Source organism: Mastigoproctus giganteus, chromosome 7 (assembly GCF_048544385.1).
Source record: "Mastigoproctus giganteus isolate SK-2022 chromosome 7, ASM4854438v1, whole genome shotgun sequence".
In the NCBI taxonomy this organism is placed as follows: Eukaryota; Metazoa; Arthropoda; class Arachnida; order Uropygi; family Thelyphonidae; genus Mastigoproctus; species Mastigoproctus giganteus.
In genome coordinates, this window is record NC_143581.1 from 137,028,335 (window position 1) to 137,054,399 (window position 26,065).

Consider the following 26,065-nt stretch of genomic DNA (forward strand, 5'->3'; position numbering starts at 1 on the left):
CAGTAATTAAACTGTTGACCTCTTTTGGCCCAATGTGATTCACTTCTTCCTTCTACTGTTAATATAAGCATAGAAGTCTTTGCTGCTGTTCTTTTCATTCTTTGACAAAGACTTCTCATACTTTGTGTTTTTTGAGACTTCTCAAAAACACAAAGAAAAACAGCAAAGAGTTCTTTACTTATATAAACTCTAGAAGGAAGGGGATGAATCAGATTGGTCCACTTGATATTGATGGGTCAAGTGTTGATGATCCTGCTCAGGTAGCTAACAAACTAAATGAATATTTTGCATCGACATTCACACATAAGGAGTTATTCAGCGAGGGGAATGCCAGAGGTGTATTCAACTCTAGCAGTAAGCTACAGAATCTTGAAATAACTGGGAGTAAAGTGGAGGAGAAACTGTTGAAGATAAACACAAGAAAGGCACCCTGGGTGGATGGGATCTATCCAGTTATATTAAAGGAGGCAGCAAAGGAAGTAAGCAAACCCTTAGCCATAATTATGAGAGCTTCCTTGGACTCAGGGTAGGTACCCATAGACTGGAAATGTGCAAATGTGACCCCAATTCACAAAGGAGGATCAAAGGCTGACACAAGTAATTATAGACCTGTGAGCTTAACTTCTGTTCCAGGAAAATTAATGGAGGCACTGGTTAAAGAAGCACTGCAGGATCATTTAGACAAGACTTCAGTTATAGCTCAGACACAGCATGATTTTGTTAAGGGAAGTCTTGCCTGACCAACTTGATTGGATACTATGATGCAGTCACAAAAGAACTGGATGCAGGGAATAACTTTGATATTATATACTTGGATCTTAGAAAGGCTTTTGATACTGTTGCACATGGAAGACTGCTACACAAATTGGAGCAGTGTGACATTGAAGGCAAATTGCTGCTATGGATAAAGGGGTGGTTGAGGGGGAGAAGACAGAGAGTGGTAATCAATGGACACTGCTCATCGTGGACTGATGTTATTAGTGGAGTCCGTCAGGGCTCAGTGTTGGGTCCATTATTGTTTTCTGTATTTATAAATGATATTGATGATGGTATATCGGGCTTAATGTCCAAGTTTGCAGACGATACAAAGGTTGGCAGGGTTGTCAAGGACACTACTGACACTATGCTGCTGCAACAGGATCTGGAAAGGTTGAGCAGATGGGCTGAGAGGTGGCAAATGAAGTTTAACATTGACAAATGTAAAGTACTACACATGGGAAACAGCAACCCCAGAGCAACGTATCAACTCTGTGGTACTACACTGACAGTGGTAGAGAATGAAAGGGACTTGGGGGTGGTTGTGCAGGCAGATATGAAGTTCTCTGAGCAGTGCAGACGGGCTGCAAGAGTAGCTCATGGAGTATTGTCAATGATATACAGGACTTTTTCCAGCAGGGATAAGGAGGTGATTATTCCATTGTATAAGGCGATGGTCAGGCCACACCTAGAAAAACAGCAAAGTTTTCAGGTCAAACAGCAATGGTCAGGCCACACCTAGAGTACTGTATACAGGTCTGGAGGCCTCATTTCAAAAAGATGTAGAGCTGCTGGAACGAGTACAGAGAAGGGCAGCAAGATTAGTGAATGGAACAAAGGGGTGCTCTTACGAAGAAAGGCTTAAGTTTTGCAAATTACAGTGTCTGGAGACTAGGCACCAGCGAGGTGATCTGATAGAGGTGTATAAAGCCTTGAATGGTTTAAGCATGCTCAATGCTGATGGGATTCTTCCTCTAGCTCAGAAAAATCACCTGAGAGGGCATAAATTCAAATTGAGGAAAGACAGATGTAGGATAGACGTGCGGAAATTTGCCTTTAGCCAGCGGGTGGTTGGTTGGTGGAACAGACTTCCATCCCTTGTGGTGGAGGTTGATAGCCTAAATAAGTTTAAGGCTCAGCTGGACAGGTATTTTGAACGAACAGAGGGGTGAAGTGGAAGTGGGTTTTTTTTTTTGGCTGATGCTGCATAAGCTTGCTTTCTTGCATCAAATGCCTCTACTAATGCTAATCTGCCTTAGCTTACCTAACCTCCTTTGTGACTTGATTACATACTAGTTTATATCTATTATAGGCTTCTCTATCACCTGATAATTTATATGCATTGCACACGTTTTACTTCTATACCACAAGTCTCATCAGTTCATTTGACATTCATTTAGGTCTATGCCTTGAACAGTATTTCTTAGTTGGTATGAAAAGCATAGTAGCTGCTCTGATTATTTCCATTTATGCCATTTAGAATTTGCTGTTAGTAACATCATCTGTTGGTCCCACTGCATAGAATTTAAACGCTGTGTGAAACCACTGGCACGCTTTACTCTTGACAGTAGTTATGTCTTTAATTAAATTCCACATTAGTACATTGTGATCACTGCCACCCAGTTGCTCTGTTATCTGCACATTCTTAATGCATGAAGAATCACTGCTGATAACCAGATCAATAGTATTGCTTCTTCTAGTTTCTTCTGTAACATGCTGCTGTAGAAAACAGTCATCCAGTAAATCGAAGGAAGAACAAAAGTCTTGCTAGTATGTGATAGACCAATCCACAATATTCTAATCAACATCTGGAAGGTTAAATCTCTCCCATTATAAGACATTCTGATTTATTGGCCCATTCTATTTTTCTGTATAGATGTTTGGTATATTCATCACATTAGGCCTATTTCATACTCCTACTCACATTTTTGTTTTTCCCAGTGGTTATGTCACACCAAACTGACTCAACATTGCAGTGGTCATCTGTATCAACTGGATGAACTGCCTTAGATTTAATATGCTTCTTAACTAAGAGCATTAAAGGGGTGAAACAACTTACCCCTCTAGTCCTGTCTGTATACTTTGTATTCCCTATATTCAAATTATGCATCTCTTATGTCTGAGTGACACCTTGTCTCCACTGTCCATACAATGTGTGCATTTGATGACTTAATCAGTACTTCAAATTCATTCGAAATATTATTCAAAGGAGTCTGGAAGGATTTTGTCAGAATTACTGAAATTGGTGAAATGGCTACATTCTGGTGGTTTTAATATAAACCAAAAAGGCCAAGCATTCAGAATAGCTTCTTTGATCAACCTCTATTGAGGTAATTTTAATTAGAGTTACTCCTCATAAGACACTGAAATCATCATGTTTTGTGATCCCCGAATGGGATTTTATGGAAGTAGCAGAGGAAGAAATCTATTCCGAAGGTAAGCCACAATGAGCGACAGCTGTAAAGAGAATATTTTTGCATAGGGATAGGAATCTAGTACCCAGCAGAAACCTCATCTTTACTTTTAACTTGCTGACATTTTCTACTTCCACCACAGTAGGGTTCTGGCACTGCCCAGTAAGGCCATACATGTCAAAAATATACAGACCCTCTCAAATGGCTTGTTGTGATGCCCTTTGCATGCCTTGATGTGGTGCAGAAGACCACGAAATGATGAGGATGTTCCACTACTAAACCTGTATACAACAATGCCAAAGAGCACACCCTGGTAATCACAATCATGCCAGTGGTAGAAGGAGGGAAAAGAGAGATAGACAGATTCAAGTCACAGCTAAATATATCCCAACAGGTCAAGAAATTCAGTGAATCCATTAATATGAATGCAGGCTTGAGAAAGTTGCTGGGAAACATTCATTGGGATCCAAACTGGTATATCCTTCAAGAGGGTCTTTCACTCTCATTGCACGCTATTTATTGATCTCTTAAAAACCCACCCAAAAACTCGTCTGCCACTCCAATTTCAGTTCCTTATAATGCTCCGCCAGTACCAAAACAAAGAGAGAGAGAGAAAAAAAAAAAAAAAAACAGAAGAGCCACCTAAAACACACACATAGGTGTCAAAGTCAAGGTGTACCAGATTACTCAGTCCTTGAACTCTTCACACAAGAGGAAGAAATAGACTCAGGCCAACATCCTTTCACTCCAAAAAGGGATAAACCCAGGACTGAGAAAATAAAGCCATCAGCCCTTTGGAAGCTGACTGTGGAATGCAGCAAATAAAAATAATGGACTAATTCAATTTCCTACAGTGGAACTGTCATGGATTCTGTTGGAATAGTGATGATTTCAAGGCCCACCTGTATAAACATGAGCCAACCTGCTTTTGCTTATGTTAAAGCCAGATGAGAATCCTTAGTTGCATAAGTTGCACAATTATTCACAAAAGACAGGGTGGATATGCCCACCAAGGAGTCTCTATGCTTGTGAGTAACCATACCCCTTTAAAATCCACACCACTTAACACCAACTTAGAGGTAGTAGCAGTTCATCTAAAAGTAGGATATCCCATACTCTTTGCTCCATTTGCCACCAGGCAGACCTTGATGATCTTATCAAGCAATTGTTTTCCCCCTTTTCTATTTCTAGGGGATTTCAATGGACATTGTACTCTTGGGGTCGTGTTGACATCAATGGAAGGAATTAAACTATTGATCGTATTCTAGAAAACGATAATCTGGCTGTTCTAAATGTGGGGGCTTCCTCACACATGCCTTTCTGTATATGCATCCCTTCTTTGCTTCCTCTTTGTGTGTGTACATGCGTGGTTGAAGACAACCTTTATAGTAGTGATCACCTCTCCGTGATATCCACCCTGTGTGATGGGAACCCATGCCACCCATCAGACGTACCACAGTGGAAGATCCTGATTCATACACCTTCAAACATCTAGCGATGTTTATTACCACTACAATTGGCCAGAAGTCAATTAATGATGCAGCTAAGTATGTTACCAAAACTACTGTCCAGTTAGCAGCAACTGTAATTCCAAAGATATTCAGTTGGTCTCCACCATTCTGAAGCCATGGTGAAATGCACAATGCACAGAAGCAAGAAAAGCTGAAAGCAAAGCATGAGAGAGATTTTGTTGTTTCTCATCACAGATAGTCTAATAGCCTTCAAACATGCACACTCCAAAGCATGTTACACTAGACATCAGAGTAACAAGGAATCTTGGATCCACTGCACATCTTCCATAAAGCAGGTGTCAACACATAAGCTCATCTGGCACCAAGTCTGGAAAATGAAGGGAAGATGCATTAGCATTAGTAGAGACATACGACGCAAGAAAGCAAGCTTATGCAGTGTCAGCAAAAAAAACCTCCTATTTCACCCCTGTATTCGTTCCAAATAACTGTCCAGCTCAGCATTAAAATTTATTTAGGCTATCAACTTCCACGACAAAAGATGGAAGTCTGTTCCGCCAAACAACCACCCGCTGGCTAAAGGCAAACTTCTGCAAGTCCATACTACAACTGTCTTTCCTCAATTTGAATCTATGCCCTCTCAGGTTCTTAATCTATGCAAGAGGAAGAATCCAATCAGCATTCACCTTGCTCAACCAATGCAAGGACTTATACACCTCACAGGTCCTACTCTCCAGGCACTGCAATTTGCAGAACTTAAGCCTTTCTTGGTAAGAGAACCCCTTTGTTCCCCTCCCCAATCTTGTTGCCCTTCTTTGTACTCGTTCTAGCAACTCTACATCCTTCCTAAAATGGGCCCTCCAGACTACTGCTTAAATAACTTCATACACAGTACTCTAGGTGTGGCCTGACCATTGCCTTGTACAATGGGATAATCATCTCCCTGTCCCTGCTAGCAAAATTCCTATATATCATTCCCAAGACTCCATAACCTGCCCTGGCAGCCCATCTACACTGCTCATATAACTTCATATTTGACTGCACATTACCCCCCAGCTCTTTTTCACTTTCCACTTCCTGAGTGTAGTACCACACAGTTGATACGTTTCTCTTGGGTTATTGCTACCATAAGAAGCACTTTGCATTTGTTAATAATCAACTTCAGTTGCCACTTCTCAGCACATTTGCCCAACTTATCTAGATCCACTTGGAGTAGCATACTGCCTTTAGTATCATTAACAACCCTACTCATATAACTTTGCATCATCTGCAAACTTGGACATTAAGCTTGATATACCTCCATTGATATCATTGATAAATACACAAAACAGCAATGGGCCCAGCACCGAAACCTGGGGGACTCTGCTAATAACATTAGTCCACGTAGAGCAGCGTCCATTGATTACCACTCTCTGTTATCTCCCACTCAACCATCCCATTATCCATTGTAGCAACTTACCCTTAATGCCATACCTCTCCAATTTGAACAACAGTCTTGTTCCCATATCAGTACATTGTGATCACTGTCACCAAGTGGTTCCTTTATCTGCAAATTCTTAATGCACAAATAATCACTGCTGATAATCAAATCAAGAGTATTAATCCCTCTGGTTGCCTCTCAAATATGCTGCTGTAGAAAACAGTCATCCAATAAATCCAAAAAAAAAGTCATGCTAGTGTGCGAGTGACCAATCCACAAGTTCTAGTCAATATCTGGAAAGTTAAAATCCCCCATCCCCCATTCTGATTTACTGGCCCACTCTATTTCTATGCACAGTTGCTCATTTTACTCATCAGATTCATTAGGCCTATAGCATACATCTACTCTCATTTTTCCTTTCCCAGTGCTTATGTCACACCAAATAGACTCAACAATGCATTATTCACCAATATCAATTGGATGCAACTCCTCAGATTTTGTGTTTCTTAACTAACAGCCATAATCCCTCCTCCCTTCCTGTTCTGTCTATCCTTTCTGTACACATTGCACTCCCCAAATTCCAATTCTGCACTATTTATATCTGTGTGACAGATATATGTCTTGACTAGCACTTCAAGCTAATCAAATTTATTAACTATACTCCTAGCATTGGTGTACATGTAAGTATACACGCACCTGTTTCTACTCTTAGTTTCCCTAACACAGCCCATGTATTTATTTGTTCCACTATGACTCCCAACAGTCTTAGAAATCTCCATTGCCTTGCTTTCCATGCTGCTGTTCATTCTAATAGAAGCAGTACAAGAATCACTTTGGCCTGCCATTGTTAACCTTTTAGTCTGTGTATCCCCCCAAGCTAGCAGTTTTTCAACCCACCTAACACTGCCTCGATAACATCAGCAAATATTCTTGCACCCTTTCTATTTAAGTGTGCCCAATCCATATAGAAGCAGTCTCTCCTGACGACAAGCACAGATCAGGCTGAAAAAAATTCATCCCCCTAGCCTTGCACAATCTCTCCAGGGCAGAATTGCAGACACTTTCACATTCAACCCTAACTCACAACTTTTATTCAACATTGACTTGTTGAGTAAATCTGCAGATCTCTTACTCTTAATGTTATTAGTTCCAATGTGTACAACAATATCACCTTTTGTGCCCATAAAAGATGATATCTGCTCCACAACGTCATCAACTTTTGCCCCTGGCAGACATAACCTGGTCCTGTTCCACCTATCCTGCTTGCATTGTATATTCCCCGTCTCCCTGACAATAGTCACCAACAATAACTAGTTTCTTTGGGACCAGTGCATTCTGCCTTAGAGATTGCCTCTGCATTGTCTGATGCACAGGAGTCAGCTCTGCCGTTGAGCTGGACAGTTAACAGCTTGATGGACCCCTCATATTAATTTCTTCGAGGGCATTTATCCTACACCTCTCATAGTCGTCCATCAGAACGCTTAGTTGGCGCCTAATTTCTTAACACTCTAAGCACCTAGCACACACACAAAGACATCCTCCTTGGATAGATTGTCCTGTTTTAGAAAGTTCAGCAAACATTTCACATTTCACACATTTTTTGAGACTGCAATGCATTAGACAATCATCCCCTTCATTTCTCTCACAAGTCAGAGCACTCTCGCTAGTCTGATCTTTGCTTCACATCTCTAGTCTGGTTCATGATTGCCTTTTAACTACAGTTTAATTAACAATGAAATTTAATATGATTAATAAATACTTTTGATTATTGATAATACTATACTAAGCTAATCAATTCCTAATACACCGTTTCGTATTACGCTATCTAGTTTTACGCTATACCTTATACTATGAGTTTGAAATATATAAGTTGCTCTATTTCTTATCGATTATGATATGGCAGCTAGTTCAACAATATTGGCACCACCAACAATCTTAACTTACAAAAATCACTAGTTAAATTCAAAATAAGAAGCTAATGAACGCTATTAAACCAATTTAATATTTTTGTAAAACACAATGTAGTATGTTAATTAATGAATAATACAGTAAAACTATCTAAATACTTATCCCTTTACAGCAGCCAAAAATCCACCGACTGTTCTCTTCCGTGACCCAAGTACCCTCTCCCTTTAATTATTCTTTGCATATTGCACCCTTCATCGAACCTAGTGAATAATGGATGTGCAATTGCAAGCCCTACTGCAATTGCGAAAACTCTAAGGGAGACATTTGCTAAAGTGTTGAAACATCTTTCCTTCCTGAATTTCTAGCCCTCAGACAAAAAGTCAAAAAACAGCATTTGTTCAAAAACTGTCTATGAGACATTTTTTAAATTCTATGTGGTGGGACCAACTGATAATGTTACCAACAGCAAATTTAAAATGGGAAGCATTCAAAGAATTAATCTTGGAACTATTAAATGTTTTGTTCCAAATAAGAAATACTATTTAAAGGTTAGGCTAAATGGATGTCATTTACCAACAGCAAATTTAAAATGGGAAGCATTCAAAGAATTAATCTTGGAACTATTAAATGTTTTGTTCCAAATAAGAAATACTATTTAAAGGTTAGGCTAAATGGATGTCAGATGAATTAATGAGATTCATGGCAGAGAAGAAACATGCATGGGATGCATATAAATTATCTGGTGACACTGAAGGCTACAGTAGATATAAGCTGGTCCGTAACCAAGTCACAAAGGAGGTTAGGCAGGCAAACACAAATTACTTGAAATCTTCGGCAAAGGATGCAAAGAAAAACAGCAAGGAGTTCTTTACTTATGTAAACTCCAGAAGGAAGGAAATGAATCAGATTGCTTCACTTGATTCACTTGATATTGATGGTTTAACTGTTAATGATCCTGCTCAGGTAGCTAACAAACTAAATGAGTATTTTGCATCTACATTCATACATGCGAAGTAATTCAGGGAGGGGGATGCCATAGGTGTATTAAACTCTGGCAGTGAACTAGATGATTTTGTGATAACTGAGAGCAAAGTGGAGGAGAAATTGTTGAGAATAAACATAAGAAAGGCACCTGGGATGGATGGGTTCTATCCGGTTATATTGAAGGAGGCAGCAAAGGAAGTAAGTAAACTTAGCCATAATTATGAGAGCTTCCTTCTACTCGGGAGGTACCCATGGATTGGAGATGTACAAATGTGACCCCAATTCACAAAGAAGGATGAAGGGGCGACACAAATAATTACAGACCTGTTAGTTTAACTTCTGTTCCTGGAAAATTAATAGACGCACTGGTTAAAGAAGCACTGCAGGTTCATCTAGACAAAACTTCAGTTTTAGCCTAGAAACAGCATGGGTTTGTTAAGGGGAAGTCTTCTCTCACCAATTTGATTTGATACTATGATGTGGTCACAAAGGAACTGGATGCAAAGGATAATTTTGATATATCATATATTTGGATCTTAGAAAGGCTTTTGATACTATTGCACATGGAAGACTGCATTAGCATTAATAGAGGCATACGATGCAAGAAACCAAGCTTATGCTTTAGCATAAGCTTGCTTTCTTGCATCGTATGCCTCTAAAAAAAAAGTCAAAAAAAAAAAAAAATATGCTCCCATTTCATCCATTTGTTTGTTCCAAATATCTGTCCAGCTCAGCCTTAAATTTATTTAGGTTTATCAATTTCCACAACAAAAGATGGAAGTCTGTTCCACCAATCAACTTCCTGCTGGCTAAAGGAAAACTTCCGCACATCTATCCTACAGCTGTCTTTCCTCAATTTGAATTTATGCCCTCTCAGGTGATTATTCTGAGCAAGAAGAAGAATCCCATCAGCATTGAGCATGCCCAAACAATTCAAGGCTTTATACACCTCAATCAGATCACCTCGCCTAGTCTCCAGACACTGTTAGTTGCAAAACTTAAGCCTTTCTTCGTTAGAGCAACCCTTCATTCCATTCACTAATCTTGTTGCCCTTCTCTGTACTCGTTCCAACAGCTCTACATCCTTCTTAAAATCAGGCCTCCAGACCTGTATACAGTATTCAAGGTGTGGCCTGACTATTGCCTTATAAAAGGGGATAATCACCTCCTTATCCCTGCTAGAAAAATTCCTGTATATTATTGACAAGACACCATGAGCTACTCTTGCAGACAGTCTGCACTGCTCAGAAAACTTCATATCTGCCTGCACAATTAACCCCAGATTCTCTACCACTTACCCCCTGCACAATTCTCTACCACTGTCAGTGTAGTACCACAGAGTTGATACGTTACTCTGGGGTTACTGCTTCCCATACGAAGTACTTTACACATGTCAATGTTAAACTTCATTTGCCACCTCTCAGCCCATCTACTCAACTTTTCTAGATCCTTTTGCAGCAGCATACTGTCATTAGTGTCCTTAACAACCCTGCCAACCTCGTATCTTCTGCAAACTTGGACATTAAGCTTGATATATCATCATCAATATCATTTATAAATACAGAAAACAACAATGGACCCCGAGGGACTGCACTAATAGGAATAGTCCATGAAGAGCAATTTGCCTTGTGCAACAGTATCAAAAGTCTTTCCAAGATTCAAATATATGATATCAAAGTTATTCCCTGGATGCAGGGAATAACTTTGATAACTTTGGTAACAGGGAATAACTTTGTGACCACATCATGGTATCCAATCAATCTAGTCAGACAAGCCTTCCCCTTAACAAAACCATGCTGTATCCGAGCTATAAAACTGTGTCCAAACTGCTACACAATTGGAGCAGTGTGACATTGGAGGCAAATTCTCGTATGGATAAAGGGATGGTTGAGTGGGAGAAGACAGAGTGGTAATCAGTGGACACTGCAATTTGTGGACTAATGTTATTAGTGGATTCCCTCCAGGGCTCAGGGTCCATTGTTGTTTTCTGTATTTATTAATGATATTGATGATGGTATATCAGGCTTAGTGTCTAAGTTTGCAGATGATACGAAGGTTGGCAGGGTTTGTTAATGACACTAATGACAGTATGCCACTGCAACAGGATATAGGAAAGTTTAGCAGATGGGCTGAGAGGTGGCAGCTGAAGTTTAACATTGACAAATGTTACATATTGGAAGCAGTATGTAAAGTACTACATATTGGAAGCAGTAACCACAGAGTAACATATCAACTGTGTGGTACTACACTGACAGTGGTAAAGAATGAAATGGATCTTGGGGTAATTGTGCAGTCATATATGAAATTTTCTGAGCACTGCAGACTGTCTGCAAGAGTAGCTCATGGTGTCTTGTCAGTGATATTCAGGAATTTTTCTAGCAGGGATAAGGAGGTGATTATCCCCTTGTATAAGGCAATGGTCAGTCTACACCTTGAGTACTGTATACAGGTCTGGAGGCCTAATTTTAAGAAGGATGTACAGCTGCTGGAACAGTACAGAGAAGGGCAACAAGATTAGTGAATGGAACAAAGTGTTGCTCTTCCAAAGAAAGGCTTAAGTTTTGCCAATTACAGTGTCTGGAGACTATGCACCTGCGAGGTGATCTGACTGAGGTATATAAGGCCTTGAATTGTTTTTGAGCATGCTCAATGCTGATGGGATTTTTCCTCTTGCTCAGAATAATCACCTAAGAGGTCATAAATTCTAATTGAGGAAAGACGTAGGATAGATGTGCGGAAGTTTGCCTTTAGCTAGCGGGTGGTTGATTGCAGGAACAAACTTCCATCAGTCATAGAAGTTGATAGCTTTAAATAGGTGAAATGAGAAGGGGTTTTTTTTTTTTTTTTTTTGGTTGATGCTGTATAAGCTTGCTTTCTTGCATCATATGCCTTTTCTAATGCTAATGCTAAACTGTGAGGCCTACAACCAGCCAATCAACAAATAGGAAATTAAAGAAGCACCATCTCTGTCCCAAGTTAGTGCCATCAGGACAGATGACATCCATTATGAGATGATTAAATATCTTTCTTCTGAATCTGTGGATCAGCTGCTCTGTCTGTCCAACGAATCTATTTTGATGATCCATTTCTAGAGTCCTGAAATAAGGCAATTGTCTTGCCTTCCCCAAGCCAAGAAATTATCCAAAAATTCCGGCCCCGAGTGCCAAGCGATCTTTATAGTGCGTTTTCTAGCGTTTTTCCTAGAGTGAGTACTAGTGCTTTCATAAACCCTCCACCGCTCGCAACGTCACTGCTGACCGCTCGCAACATTACTGCTTCCCTCGCTGAGCAACGTCACTGCTTCAACGCTAGCAACGTTACTGCTAACCCCGCTTGCAACATTACTGCTATCGCTAGCAACGTACTGCTCTCCTATTCTTCTGATCGCTTGGCCACTAGTTGGCACCGCTCCTGCCTCCACGTGGCGGGGTCGGTAACCTGGGAGAAGGAAGCTCCTCTCCCGGGGCGAAAAGGAGCAACAATGGATTGCGATGAATATCCACCACTAGAGCCAACAGGCTCTCAACATATTGACACCCGTAGAAGGGAACATGATCCAAGTCTCTCAAAAAGAATGAGAACAGATTCTAGCAAACCAGAACCACCAGCATTTTCTGATAATGCATTCACTATCGAATCAACCAGTAAGTAAATTGTCTCCCTTTGTCATTCAAAGATGTCTTGAAAACTCAGCAGGAACACCAAAAATGGTAAAAAGACTCCAGTCAGGAGATCTATTAATTGAAACCACGCAGGCAAGACACTCTGAACTGTTATTGAAACTTTCAACTATAAGCGGAATTCCAATTAAAGTCACCCCGCATAATACACTGAACTCCTCCAAAGGAGTTATAAGTGAGTGGGATTTACTAAACGTCACCGAAGAGGAAATAGTCACAGAATTACAAGAACAAAAAGTAACACAAGTAAGGCGAATCATGATCAGGAAGGACGATAAACTAGTTCCAACACGAAATATCATATTGACCTTCAGTACACCAAATTTACCAAACTCAGTGAAAGCAGGCTACCTCCACTGCCGAGTCCGGGCATACATTCCAAATCCCTTAAGGTGTTTCAAATGCCAAAAATTCGGTCATTCTCAAACAACATGCAGAGGAGAAATTACATGCCCTAATTGTGGTTCGAAAAATCATTCTCAAACAGATTGTACTGCAAAATCTCCAGAGTGCCCAAACTGTAAGAATGATCACCCAGCTTATTCAAAATCATATGATTTGTGGAAAATGGAAAAAAAGATACAGAAGTTTAAGATTGAAAACAAAGTATCATATCAAGAAGCAAGAAGACAAGTCAAGGTAACAATGCCAAAATGCAGCTATGCCACTGCTACCCAAAACTGCCAAGCTGTTGCTGTTCAAACAGAAGTGTCAATCCCCCCTAACACATCCATTGCAGAATGGGCACGATCTGTACTTTTGACAAATCAGCCCGCTAACAAACCTGTTTCAATCGACAAAATAAACAATACTCCACTCTCAGTTCCATCTAAAATTACGTCAATCGATAAGTTACAAAGGAAACCACAAAGGCAACGCGCCACTGAATTGCAACAAGCAAATTCAAGCAGCATGGATAGCGAAGCTGTAAATGCACAAGAAGAAACAGTCCTTGATCTTCATGCAGAAGATGACATGGAGACTGGATGTTCATCTACTGGTACCGATGATGTAGAAGGGAGTACAGAATATGGACGCCCTTTTTTCCCAAGAAAGGATAAGATAAAACATGATCGTCAAAAGCAAACTGCTCCATCTTACAAGAAACAGACAGAATCATCTTCCCTCTCTAAAACCAAATAATGATGTACATCGTACAATGGAATTGCAGAGGTTTACGCAGTAATACTGATGATATATATGATTTGATCTCGCAATATAATCCGGTAGCCATTTGTTTGCAAGAGACTTACTTAAATCCACAGGTAACTTATTCGATTAAACATTTTACAGCCTATAGAAAAGATAGAACTTGTTCAAGCCATGCACATGGTGGAGTAGCAATTTTAGTGAATTGTAAATTCCCAGCAAGACACATTCCTCTTCAGACCCACTTAGAAGCCGTTGCAGTTCGTGTAGCGATGGGAAAAACAATAACTCTCATCTCATTGTACCTTCCATCTAACAATATTTACACGTTGAAAGAATTAGAAGATCTTATAAAACAAATACCATCTCCTTTTTGTCTTCTTGGTGACCTAAATGCACATCATCCGCTATGGGGATCTGCTCACATGGATAATAGAGGGCACTTGCTAGAAAAGCTCATAGACCAACTGAACCTAACTTTGCTGAACGCTGGTCAAAACACTTACACTCATCTCTCCATGGGATGTATGTCGGCAATTGACTTATCTATTTGTTCCCCTGAGTTATTTCCTATTATAGATTGGACGGTTTTAAATGATCTGCACAACAGTGATCATTTTCCAATAATATGCAGAATTCAAACAACGCACACACCTTGCCCTGATCATCGGGTGTTATGGAAATTTTCTAAAGCGGATTGGGAAAAGTTTTCTGTCTCCATCTCCTTTGATAGCCAATTGATACAACTAGGGTCCATAGATGATGTCACCGAACACATTACCAAACAAATAATAGCAGCAGCATCCAAAGCAATACCAATGTGTTCTGCGTTCAAACATAGAAACCTGAAACACTGGTGGAATGATGAATGGTACCATAGCGAAAAAAGAAAAAAATAAAGCCTGGAATCTGTTCCGTAAGTTTCCAACCACTGACAACCTCATTCAGTTTAAAAGGCTTAAGGCAAAAGCACGGCAAATTAGAAGACAAGCCAAAAAAGAATCATGGATACAGTTTGCATCTTCTATCACAAAAGACACTAGCAGTAAAATTATTTGGAAAAAAATTCGACAACTAAATGGCAAATTTTTACCGGTTCCTGCTCCAATTTTAACCAAGAATGGTCAAGAAATATCTTCACCACAAGAAATAGCCAACGCGCTCGCAGAGACTTTCTCCGAAACTTCCGCCACTACAGCTTATGATACATCCTTCCTACAAACTAAAGCCATAGCAGAAAAATATAAGATAAATTTCCAAACCACCCAGTCTCTAGCCTATAATCAACCTTTTTGTCTTTTTGAACTCCAAACAGCATTAAACAGATCGCCAAATAGCGCTGCCGGAGCTGATGGAATCTATTATGTAATGATGAAACATCTAAACAATATAGCTCTGAATTTGCTAATAACATTCTTTAATCGGATCTTTCTTGAAGGTGTATATCCCTCTACCTGGCATCACTCCGTTATTCTAGCCTTTCCCAAACCAGGAAAAGATCAATCACTCACACAAAATTATCGACCAATCTCCCTCACCAGTTGTCTAGGTAAAACTCTAGAAAAGATGATACACAGGCGACTTACCTGGGTTCTTGAAACTGAAAAGCTGCTAAACAACAATCAATTTGGATTCCGACAAAACAGGTCCACTTTAGATCTCATGGTGAAAGCAGAGACTAACATTCGTAATGCTTATGTGAAAAACGAACACCTTGTAATGGTAAGTTTGGACATTGAAAAGGCTTTTGACACAACCTGGAGGTATGGCATATTGCGAGTTCTTTATTCCCTAGGATTGTGGGGACATTTACCGAAATTTATTCAAAACTTTCTCCAAAACAGAACATTTCAGGTTCGTTATCAAACAGTACTTTCTCGTATTTATACCCAGGAAGAAGGTGTACCACAAGGGTCAATACTTAGCGCTACTCTTTTTTCACTCAGGCTGAACTCTATAACCCACAACATTCCCAATACTGTCGAATTATACATGTACGCCGATGATCTCACTCTATCTTGCAGTTCAAAAAATATTCATACCATTGAAAGACAGCTGCAACTCTCCATAAATAAGCTAGAAACATGGACACAGAAGAATGGATATCGTATGTCAGAACAAAAAACTGTTGCAATTCGCTGCAACATCCTGCAAGCTGCATCCGGAACCGGAGCTTTGGCTAAAGAACCACCTGATACCACTCACCAGTAACCTTCGTTTCCTAGGTTTAATGTTGGACACCAAACTTAACTTTGTTTCTCACATAACATATCTCCGAACTGTATGTTTAAAGAAATTAAATATTCTTCGGTCCATTTCTGCCATGAAATGGGGTGCCGACAGATACTCTCTGCTACATCTGTATCGTGCTCTTATCAGGTCACGATTAGATTATGGAGCTGTTGTCTATGACTCTGCTAGGAAAAGTGCACTAATCAGACTGAACACCATCCAACATAGTGCCCTTCGTACTTCGCTAGGAGCCTTTAGAACATCCCCTGTCCAGAGTCTGTATGTAGAGGCGTTCGAACCTCCACTTCACCTTAGAAGGAAAATGCTACTCCTTAATTATGGAGCCAAAATTCAAAGCCTTCCAGCCCATCCTGTTCAACCATTGCTTCTCAACCCTGATTGGATCACGTTCTACAACAGCAAAGTTACAGAAAATAGACCTACTGGTATTCGATTAAAAGAATTGATACATGCCTGGGACATAAACTTTGACAATATACTTCAAGAGAATGATGTACCTGATCCACCCTGGTCTGTAACTCTCCCTCACTGTGATAACTATTTTCAGCAATGGGGAAAGAAATCCCTGCCAGATGAAAGTATTAAACAGCTCCATAAAGGACATGCCCTCAATAATGCTCAATGCTGTATAATATATACAGATGGTTCGAAAACAGACTCTTCTGTTGGTGCTGCACCTGTCTTTCCCTCTTTTACACTTTCTATATCACTACCAGTTGAGTGTAGCAGTTACACTGCAGAATTATATGCAATAAAATTAGCCCTAGAAAATATAAACACTTCCTACAATACTAGCAGTATAATATACACAGATTCCAGGAGTGCAGTGTCTGCATTGGACAATAATCTTTCAATATCGCATCCCATCATAAAACAAATTCTTTCCTGCTTAAACCACCTACGAAGTAAGAATCATACAGTGTTATTTTGCTGGATTCCAGGGCACTCTGGTATCACAGGTAACGAGAGAGCAGATCATGCAGCCAAACAACCAATCAGTGCAATATCATCACATTACCAAGTACCATACATAGATTATTTGAAGTGCATTAAAAAAATCTATACAATCCACTGGTCTGAAATCTGGAGGTCACAAACGAACAACAAATTGCTCGAAATCAAAGAGGAACCAGCACTATGGAAATCTAGCTTAAGGAAAAACAGACAAGAAGAGGTTGTGCTAGCAAGATTACGCATAGGGCATACGCATCCAACCCATGTATATCTACTCAAGCAGGATGTCCCACCTCAATGCACTCATTGTGCTTTACCACTTACCGTGAAGCATATACTCTTAGATTGTAAGCAGTATTCCTACTTCCGAAGGAATAGTTTTCTTTCACTCTCACAACTGAAAGAACCTCTATCACTTGCTCATATTATTGGAAACAATGCGAATTTAAATGAACTATTTACTTTTCTTAAGCAGATACAAATATATGATTTTCTATGATTAAAAACTGGAATGAAATTTTATATAAAAACATGTTATAGGAACAGGCACATTTTGGCCCTAGTTGCCCTTGTGCCCAAAAATACCAATACCAATACCAAAAATTCCAAAAAATTACAACCCAATTGCTCTGCCAAGTTGTGCAAGATCTTGGGAAGGATGATCAGTGCCTGCCTAGTGTGGTATTTAGAAGCAAATGAACTCTTCTTTCAGAATACAATCTGGCTTCCTGGTCATCACTCAACCATTTAATAAGACTTGAAACGTCAGTTCGAGATGCTTTCCTCAGACATGAGCACCTGGTGTCGATTTTCTTTGATATGGAAAAAGCTCATGACAGAGCTTGGATATTTGGATTTTAAAAGATGTCTATAATCTTGGCCTTAGGGGTTATCTAACTTTTTTTAATAAAAATTTTTCAATCATTCCAATTTTGCACGTGGTTCGTTCTGTCTCGACCTTTTTGCCAAGAGTAGGGAATTACCCAAGAGTCATTTGTAAAGTTAGGCTTTTTGCTATTAGTGTTAGGTCTATTACCGAACAATCTCGGTCAGTGAAAACTGCCCTATTTGTTGATGATTTCAGTGTCCTCTCTCAGTCACATAATATGACATTCATCAAAAGGCAATTACAACAAGCCATTACTGTCTCACTTCCTGGGCAACAGATAATGGTTTCAACTTCTCATCTCAGAAGATCGTCTGTGTACACTTTATCACAAATGAAACCTTCACACTGAGCCAGAACTAAAGCTTGGACAAAACATCATTCTAGTAACACCCAAGACAAAATCCTTTGGGCTTGCATTGTTAATAAGCTGTCATTTCCACCATATATATCATCAAATGCAGATAAAGCGCGCAAGAGGACTGCACCAGCTACATGCCATCTCATCAAATAATTCGGGTGCAAACCTCCTGCACTTGACTCCACCTCTGTCATGCATTTTTCTGATCTAAATTTGATTATGGGTCCCAAGTGTGTATACATCTGCTAGAAACGGCGTACTTTGAAGGCTAGACCTAGCTCATCATCCAGTCATCTGCATTACAACTGAAGCAATTTGAACATCCTTTGTCCAGAGTTTATATGTTGGAAGCAACTGAACCATCTCTTTCACATCAGTGAAAGCAATTGTCACTAAAATATACTTTTAAACTGAAATCCCTGCCAGACTGCCCTATGTGAACATCCTGTCTTGAGCTACAATGGGAAAATCTCTATAACACCCATCAGACTTCCAACTTTCCTTTGGTATTCATGTCCAAGAGCTGTTCAGATAGTTTAACACCACGGTAAATAATGTTGCTCAATCACCAAGGCAACCTTTCAAACCTGGCATGCCCTCTTTCCAGCATGCAACATCTCCATTAATAATGGGGGAAGGTCAGTGCTTCACTATCGGGCTACCTCCAACTGTGCTGCACAGCGATCTGCTTACTCTGATTTGCTATTTATCATCACTGATGGCCTGAAATCATCATCTGTTTGATCCAGTCCAGTCTTCCCAGACAGTATGGACTCTGAGTGCAGTATATATACCACAGAGGCCTATGCTATAGAGCTATAGCCTTATATACCACATTAAAACTAATATTACCAAAGGTGTATGGTATCACAGTGGTTCTCAGCCTTTTTTGTACAAGGTACACCCTGAAAATTCGGCAGGGGCCTCAGGTACCCAATAAGATCATTGTAGGCATAGCATGTTTCTTAGCATGGTTTCAGGTTTTTACATGAGTGTACTGTATTATAGTGGAACTAGAAAATAATCACTATTAAAATTTTAAACTAAAATAAGTAACTATTTTTAAGACTCCAAATTAAAAAAATAGCTTACTCATTGAATCTAATTAGAGACCTGCTATGACAGATTTTCAGCAAATTTGCTGAATATTTGTGTCAAAGCTGATCATTCATCATCATCAGCCATTTCAATTCACTACAGGATGAAGGCCACTCCAGCAACTTTCCAGTTCCTTCTGTTTTGAACACTGGCCATCCATTTACTACCCAAAAACTCATGAATTTCATCTATCCATCTCCGCCTTTGTCTTCCAGGTTTTCTTCTAGCTCCTCTTGGGTACCATTCTGTTTTCTTAGTCCATCTGTCATCATGTCTTCGAGCTATGTGTCCTGCCCAAGACCATTTTAGTTCTTTAGTTTTGATAAGAATGTCCTTTACTTGGGTTTGCTGCCTAATCCATGTGTTTCTCTTCTTATCTAACAGTCTGAGTCCCAATATAATTCATTCCATTCTTCGCTGTGTAGTTCTCAGCTTCTCTTCCATTTTTTTGGTGAGTGCCCAAGTTTCACTTCCATAAGTCATGGTGGGGAGTATACATTGATTCATTACTTTACGTTTCAGACAAACTGGGATATTGCTCTTCAGTATGTGACTATATTTCCTGAATGCTATCCATCCAAAATTTATTCTTCTCTTGACTTCCAGCCATTTATCATTATTACAGCTAATAACTTGTCCCAGATAAGTATATGACTCCACCTTTTCAATTACTGCTCCTTCAATCATTATTTTCCTTTCCGTGGCATACTTGTTCATCATTACTTTTGTTTTAGCCATATTCATCTTTAGTCCAAAATCCTTACTAACTGTGCATAACTGATTAAGATTTTCCTCTAATTCTTTGGGATCGTGGCTTATGACCACAATGTCATCTGCAAATCGTAAATGGTTTAGGTACTCTCCGTTCACATTGACTCCTTTCTGTGACCAGTCTAATCTTCTGAAAGCTTCCTCAAGGGCAGCAATAAACAGCTTCGGAGATATTGTGTCTCCTTGTCGAACTCCTTTCTCAATTTTAAATTTGCTACTGTCTTTGTCTAGTCTAATAAAGGAGGTAGCACTCTCAAATATTTTCTTCAAAATCATAATATATGGGGTATCTATGCCTTGTCTTTCCAGTGCCCGAAACATTGCCTTATGCTGTATGGAGTCAATTGCCTTTTCATAATCCACAAATGCCAGGCATAATGGTGTTTTATATTCATTTGCTTTCTCCATTAGCTGTGATATTACGTGAAGGTGATCCATAGTTGAGAATCCTGTCCTAAAGCCAGCTTGCTCTTTCGGTTGATTCTCATCAAGTATTCTTTCTAATCTGTTAGTAATGACCCTTGTGAACAACTTGTAGATGTGGGATAACAAGCTAATTGGTCTATAATTTCCAATTTCTGATTTATCTCCTTTATTATGCAGCAAAACTATGATTGCATTATTCCACTGCTTAGGCGTCACACCTTTTCTAATGCACTTTGTGAAGAGCCTTGCCAGTTTTTGTGTTATGTCTCTTCCTCCCAATTTTAACAACTCTACAGTAACTACATCTTCCCCCGGGGCTTTCCGGTTCTTCATTTTCTTCAATGCATGTTCTACCTCATCAGGAAGAATATCGGGTATGTCATATGTGTTGCTACTTTGCAATCCATCTTCCTCATTGCTGGTATCATTCCCTCGCTCCTTGTATAATTCTCTATAGTAGTCTTCTGCTATTTGAATTATGCCTTCTCTGCTGTTCTTCAGCCATCGCTATTCTTCAGTTTCAGTATCATTTGTCTTTCTGTATTACTGCTCATGGCTGCTGATTTAAATCCTTTGTTTTTCCCTTAATGCTTGTTCTACTTTTCTTGTGTTAAATCTTCTTATGTCCTCTCTGAGTCTCTTTCTAATGGCTTTGCATAACTCAGTATACTCAATTTTCGCCCTGTCAGTGTTTTTCTTGCTCTTCATTTTTCTTGCTCTTCGGTTCATCATGACAAGTGTTTCTTGACTAATTTTTTCTTCTTTGGATTTCTGTTTCCCTATAGGTTTCTTGGGCTTTATCACTTTCAGAAAGTTGTAATATTCCTCGTCGATATCTTGGTCCTGAGCAGCCTGCAGAAGCTCAAACTTGTTCTTAAGTTCCAGTACATACTGCTTTTTCTTCTCCTCTGTTATCTCAAAGACCTTTATATTATTTACTCGAGTCAGTTTTTTTCCTTTCCTACATCTATATCAAGTGTACATCTTACCATTCTGTGATCACTTCCAACATTTACCTTATTCAGGACGGTAACATCATTCACAATATATCTTCTGTTAGTGAGGATGAAGTCGATTTCATTAGTTGTTAATCCATTTGGACTCTTCCATGTCCAATTTCTGTTCACCCTTTTCTTGAAAAAAGTGTTCAGTGTTCATTACTGACAGTCCTTGAGATTCTGCAAATTCCACAAGTCTTTCACCTCTTTTATTTCTTTCACCAATTCCAAAATTTGCTATAGTTCCTCTTTCTGCGCTGTTTTGCCTTTTTCCAACCTTAGCATTGAAGTCCCCCATAATAATAGTGTAATGGGTTTTCTGCTCATCTAGAAGACTCAATTTCAGTGTACATTTCTTCAACCTCTTCATCATCATCATGGCTCGATGTTGGTGCATAAATCATTATAATCTTTAGCTTGTACCTCTTAGAAATCTTGAGTATTAGTCTTGACACCCTCGGTGATGTACATTTGAATTCCAAAATGTTGTTTTTAAAATCTTTATGCACCAGAAACCCAACTCCACCTTCACTCCTTTCACTGTTTCCATTGGTGTACAGCAGATTTCCACTTGATAAACTTATGTGATTCATTTCTTCTTCTTGTTTCAGCCAAACGTTTTATAATTCCTTTGCCAGCTCTAATATCCTGTCTTCACCGATGAGTGATCGTACGTTATAACAGGCCAAGTTCAGTTTCCGTGCATGGCAGCCTGGTCGTACCCAGAGATTCTTAGCACCCTCTGCTTCCACTCTGATCCTCTCACTGCCGTAAGAGGGAGAGTGAAAGCTGCTGGGGACTGAAGGCCATTTGTATCATTGTGCTCTCATATGCTGGAGAGTTTGGTCTTTTCCTCTTCACGCTGACCAGGCGTCTTGAAGAGAACCACTCTACACGTTCGTTGCCACCTAAGTGACATAACAGGGCTTACCATCGAGAAGGTGTGCATGAGTGGATTTTAGGGAGGCAGGCCAACCGGACTTCTCCTAAATCTTCTGTAATAGAGAGATATTGGATCCATCAGTGTTTTAGGCTGAGTGTCTGATAACACACAGGATACCTGTTCCCCTCTAAGCCCCTAAAGCTGATAATTTACAGTGAATGATAATTGACAGTGAATGTCTGCTGAAGCATCAAGTCTGTTTCTTTTTTTTTGATTTTGTGTAAAAATATTTGTCAAACCCACATTCACATAAATAAGTTGCCACAAATGGTAAAAATTTTCAAGCTGCTTTGTCTGCTATATTAGGGAAAGTGTCCAACAAACTAGCCCAGAACAAAAACAGTGGAACAGTAAAAAACTTTTCTTGGGATGATCTGTCACAAGATATATCAATCAGTTCTTCTTTTGTGGATAGGACAGATGAGTTTCAGTTTTCAAGAAAGGCTAATTTTCAATGTCTGTATTACTGGAAATATTCTTCAAGAGAGAGAGATCAACATGTAGTCAGTTATTGCTTTCTATAAATCTGACTTTGCAGAGATATTTTTTTAATAAGACGTGAAGTAAAAGTATTGAAGGTATATATTGTCTTGCTTCAGCTTTCTTTCTCCAGACAATACTTTTATATTTGAATGCAGAGATTTTATCATTAGCCATGAAATGGGTCATGTTTTTATCTTTAAGTGACAGATTCGGTGCATTCAGTTTGTTAAATATGTTGGCAAGGTACAACCCCTTGTGAATTATAATCACTAGACATAAAGTCACTGAATCTCTGCAGGTTATCTTGTGTCTTCAGCTTTATAATCAGTGATGGGACTCTACATAGCTTTGGCACTGTCAGTACAGATGTCAATACATTTCCAGTTGAATTCATGAACACAAAAAAAGCTGCCAATATTTTGAAAATATCAGCTCTTGTAGTGGTCAAATAATCACAGATAATGCCTTCACACAACTCACCATTATACAGGTATCGTACATATACTAATAGTTAGGCTACTGACATCAGTGCTCTCATCGAGTTGTAAGGTAAAATAAGGCAGCAACTTAAATCTGTGAATGATATTCATTGAGAATGTCATCTGAGAAAAGTAAAACTCTTTTTGCAGCATCATTAGGGTGTGGCACCTGTTTTATTATTATTAATAGCCATATGGTGCAAGGAAGCCTGAGGCTTATTCCTCACCAGGGAAAAAAAAAAAATTCCCAAGTTACCCTGAGAGAGAGAGAGAGAGAGAGAGAGAGAGAGAGAGAGAGAGAGAGAGAGAGAGAGAGAGTCAAAAGTAGAAGGGAATCGCCAAGAAAGAGAAGAATGATGATATCCAGTTCAGGACCCTGGGTGTGCCAAGCCCATACTTATTTTTGCTTATTTGTTGGGTCCAGATATTGTCTTGCCCAGGTCAATAATGCATAGCATTATCAAATTTTTACCAGTAGTGTGGACCTCGCCTTGTCAAGTAATGCGATAGCTCACATTAGAAGCCTAGTCAGGCTTCTAATAATTTTTTTTTTTTTTTTTTTAACTCACCTATATAGCTTTCACCACCAAAGTCATTGTTACGTAATATTTCTTTTAAGAAATTTACTTACCGTTCAAGTCTTGATGATTTCTTTCAAAATGTCTCATCAAGAGAGGGTTTAATACAGTTATTGCTGAGTTTCTGTTCACATATTAGGCACAGAAGGATATGATTCTGCTAATCACCACAATGATAGAAGCCATATTTCAAATATTCATTTTGATAATGTTTTTTTTTTTTTTTTTTTCGTTCTCATCTGGAGCTGATTTGCTCAAAGATGGACTTGGTGAATGATTGTGATTGCATTTGCCTCTTGGTTCTGTCATTGAGGTGTTCTCTCCATAAAATCTAACTTTCTCTTTCTCTCAGTTAGTAAAAATTTATCTGCTTGGATGGCGTGAAATATAAATTTAAAATAATAATCCAGAAAAACCACCATCTCTCCAGCATAATTCATTTCTGGGATGCATTTATTGTACATCTATATTTCTAAGTGTAGGAAAATAGCAAAAAATTAGCTGTATATTCACTTTGATTTATTCATATAGTAATTTTTTTAAACAACAGGACTTGTCAGTGAATAGTTACTGTAAACACCCAGTTTCTCTCCTCAGCCGAAAATACAGTAAAAGAGGATTTCAGTGGAACAGCTACCTGTGGAGGGGATATGGCTACCATTCATCAAGTGCACTAAATTAGTTACAAAGTAATTTTTGTAGAAGAATAAGAGAAATTTACCTCAATATGATACACTTTGATAGTAGAACTATCAAAGTAAATTTTTGTAAACAACAGCACATGATATCCTTTCATGGACTAGAAGCTGCACTTAGGATAGCAAAAACTGCTAAGGGCTAAACTACACAGAAATATACATGAAGTGACATTTGATTTATGGAGGAATCATACAACTTCACTTCGGCACTAGAAAAGGCCAGAAGTTTGGTTTTATTCTTCTCTTCTTAAATCATAAATTCTAGGGCATCATAAATAAATACATGGTAAAATCAGTAAAATTTCACAGTTAGCTGATATATATAATTTATAAAAACTAAGCACATGAAAATCTGCAATTTGGATGCAACACCTGTGTGCTACTTGAGGTACCCCAAGGGATATGCATACATCCGGTTGAGAACCATGGGTATACACAGCTGCTTTAAGTACATTTCAGGCTTTATCAGTGATAAGATGTAATTCTCATCCAGTCCTCTCCAGGACACCGATTGGTCATATGCATTGAAACCGCCTATTTCTATTAAAATGAGATAATCCACTTCGATATCACTTTTGTTATGTAGCTCATTATAACGGCATCTGAAGAGTAGCTTTTGAGTTTTCACCCAAATTAGAACAGTCACAGACACTTAACACATATAATAGGGAACAATGCAAAGCTAGATGAATTTTTCAGCTATCTGAAACAAATCCAATTATATAACCAACTTTAATGAAAGTTCGGTTATATAACTGGCTTCAAATAAACAGTCCTGTTTCATGGGCAACTTGTGAATTGGCACGTCTTGGCATAAGGCAAGGTCTTTTAACGCCAGAAAACCCCCAATTGACCAGTCCAGTCAGATTGGTTAGACAAGAATGCCCCTTAACAAATCCATGCTATGACTGCAGTATAACTGCATTCTGTATAGATGGTCCTGCATTATTGCTTTAACCAGTGACTCCAGAAATCAAACTAATGTGTCTGTAATTACTCATGTCACCCTTTGTGAATTAGGGATACATTTGCACTTCTCCAGTCCGTAGAGACCTCTTCTGAATACAAAGATGCTCTTGTGGCTGTGGGTTGCTTACCTCCTTTGCTGCCTCCCTTCATATAACTGGATAGATTTCATCCACCCCAGGCACGTTTTTTATGTTTTGCTTAAACAAACAATTTCTCTTCCACTATCTTTTCAATTATCACCAAATCATTCAGCTCCCTGTTAGAATTTGATAAACTTCTGACAACCCCATCCCCAAAAATATTCCTCATTTGTGAATATAGCAAAATGTGAATATGCAAAATGCCTATTCAGTTCTGTCAGCAACCTGAGCAGAATCAGTAGTTAAAC

The 26,065-nt window shown here is 39.1% G+C and overlaps 1 protein-coding gene across 3 annotated transcripts in view; it reads left to right on the plus strand.

Moving 5' to 3' along the window:
- LOC150083218 (uncharacterized) overlaps window positions 1-26,065 on the plus strand; it is a 637,655-nt gene that overhangs the window by 485,649 nt on the left and 125,941 nt on the right. The window lies entirely within an intron of this gene.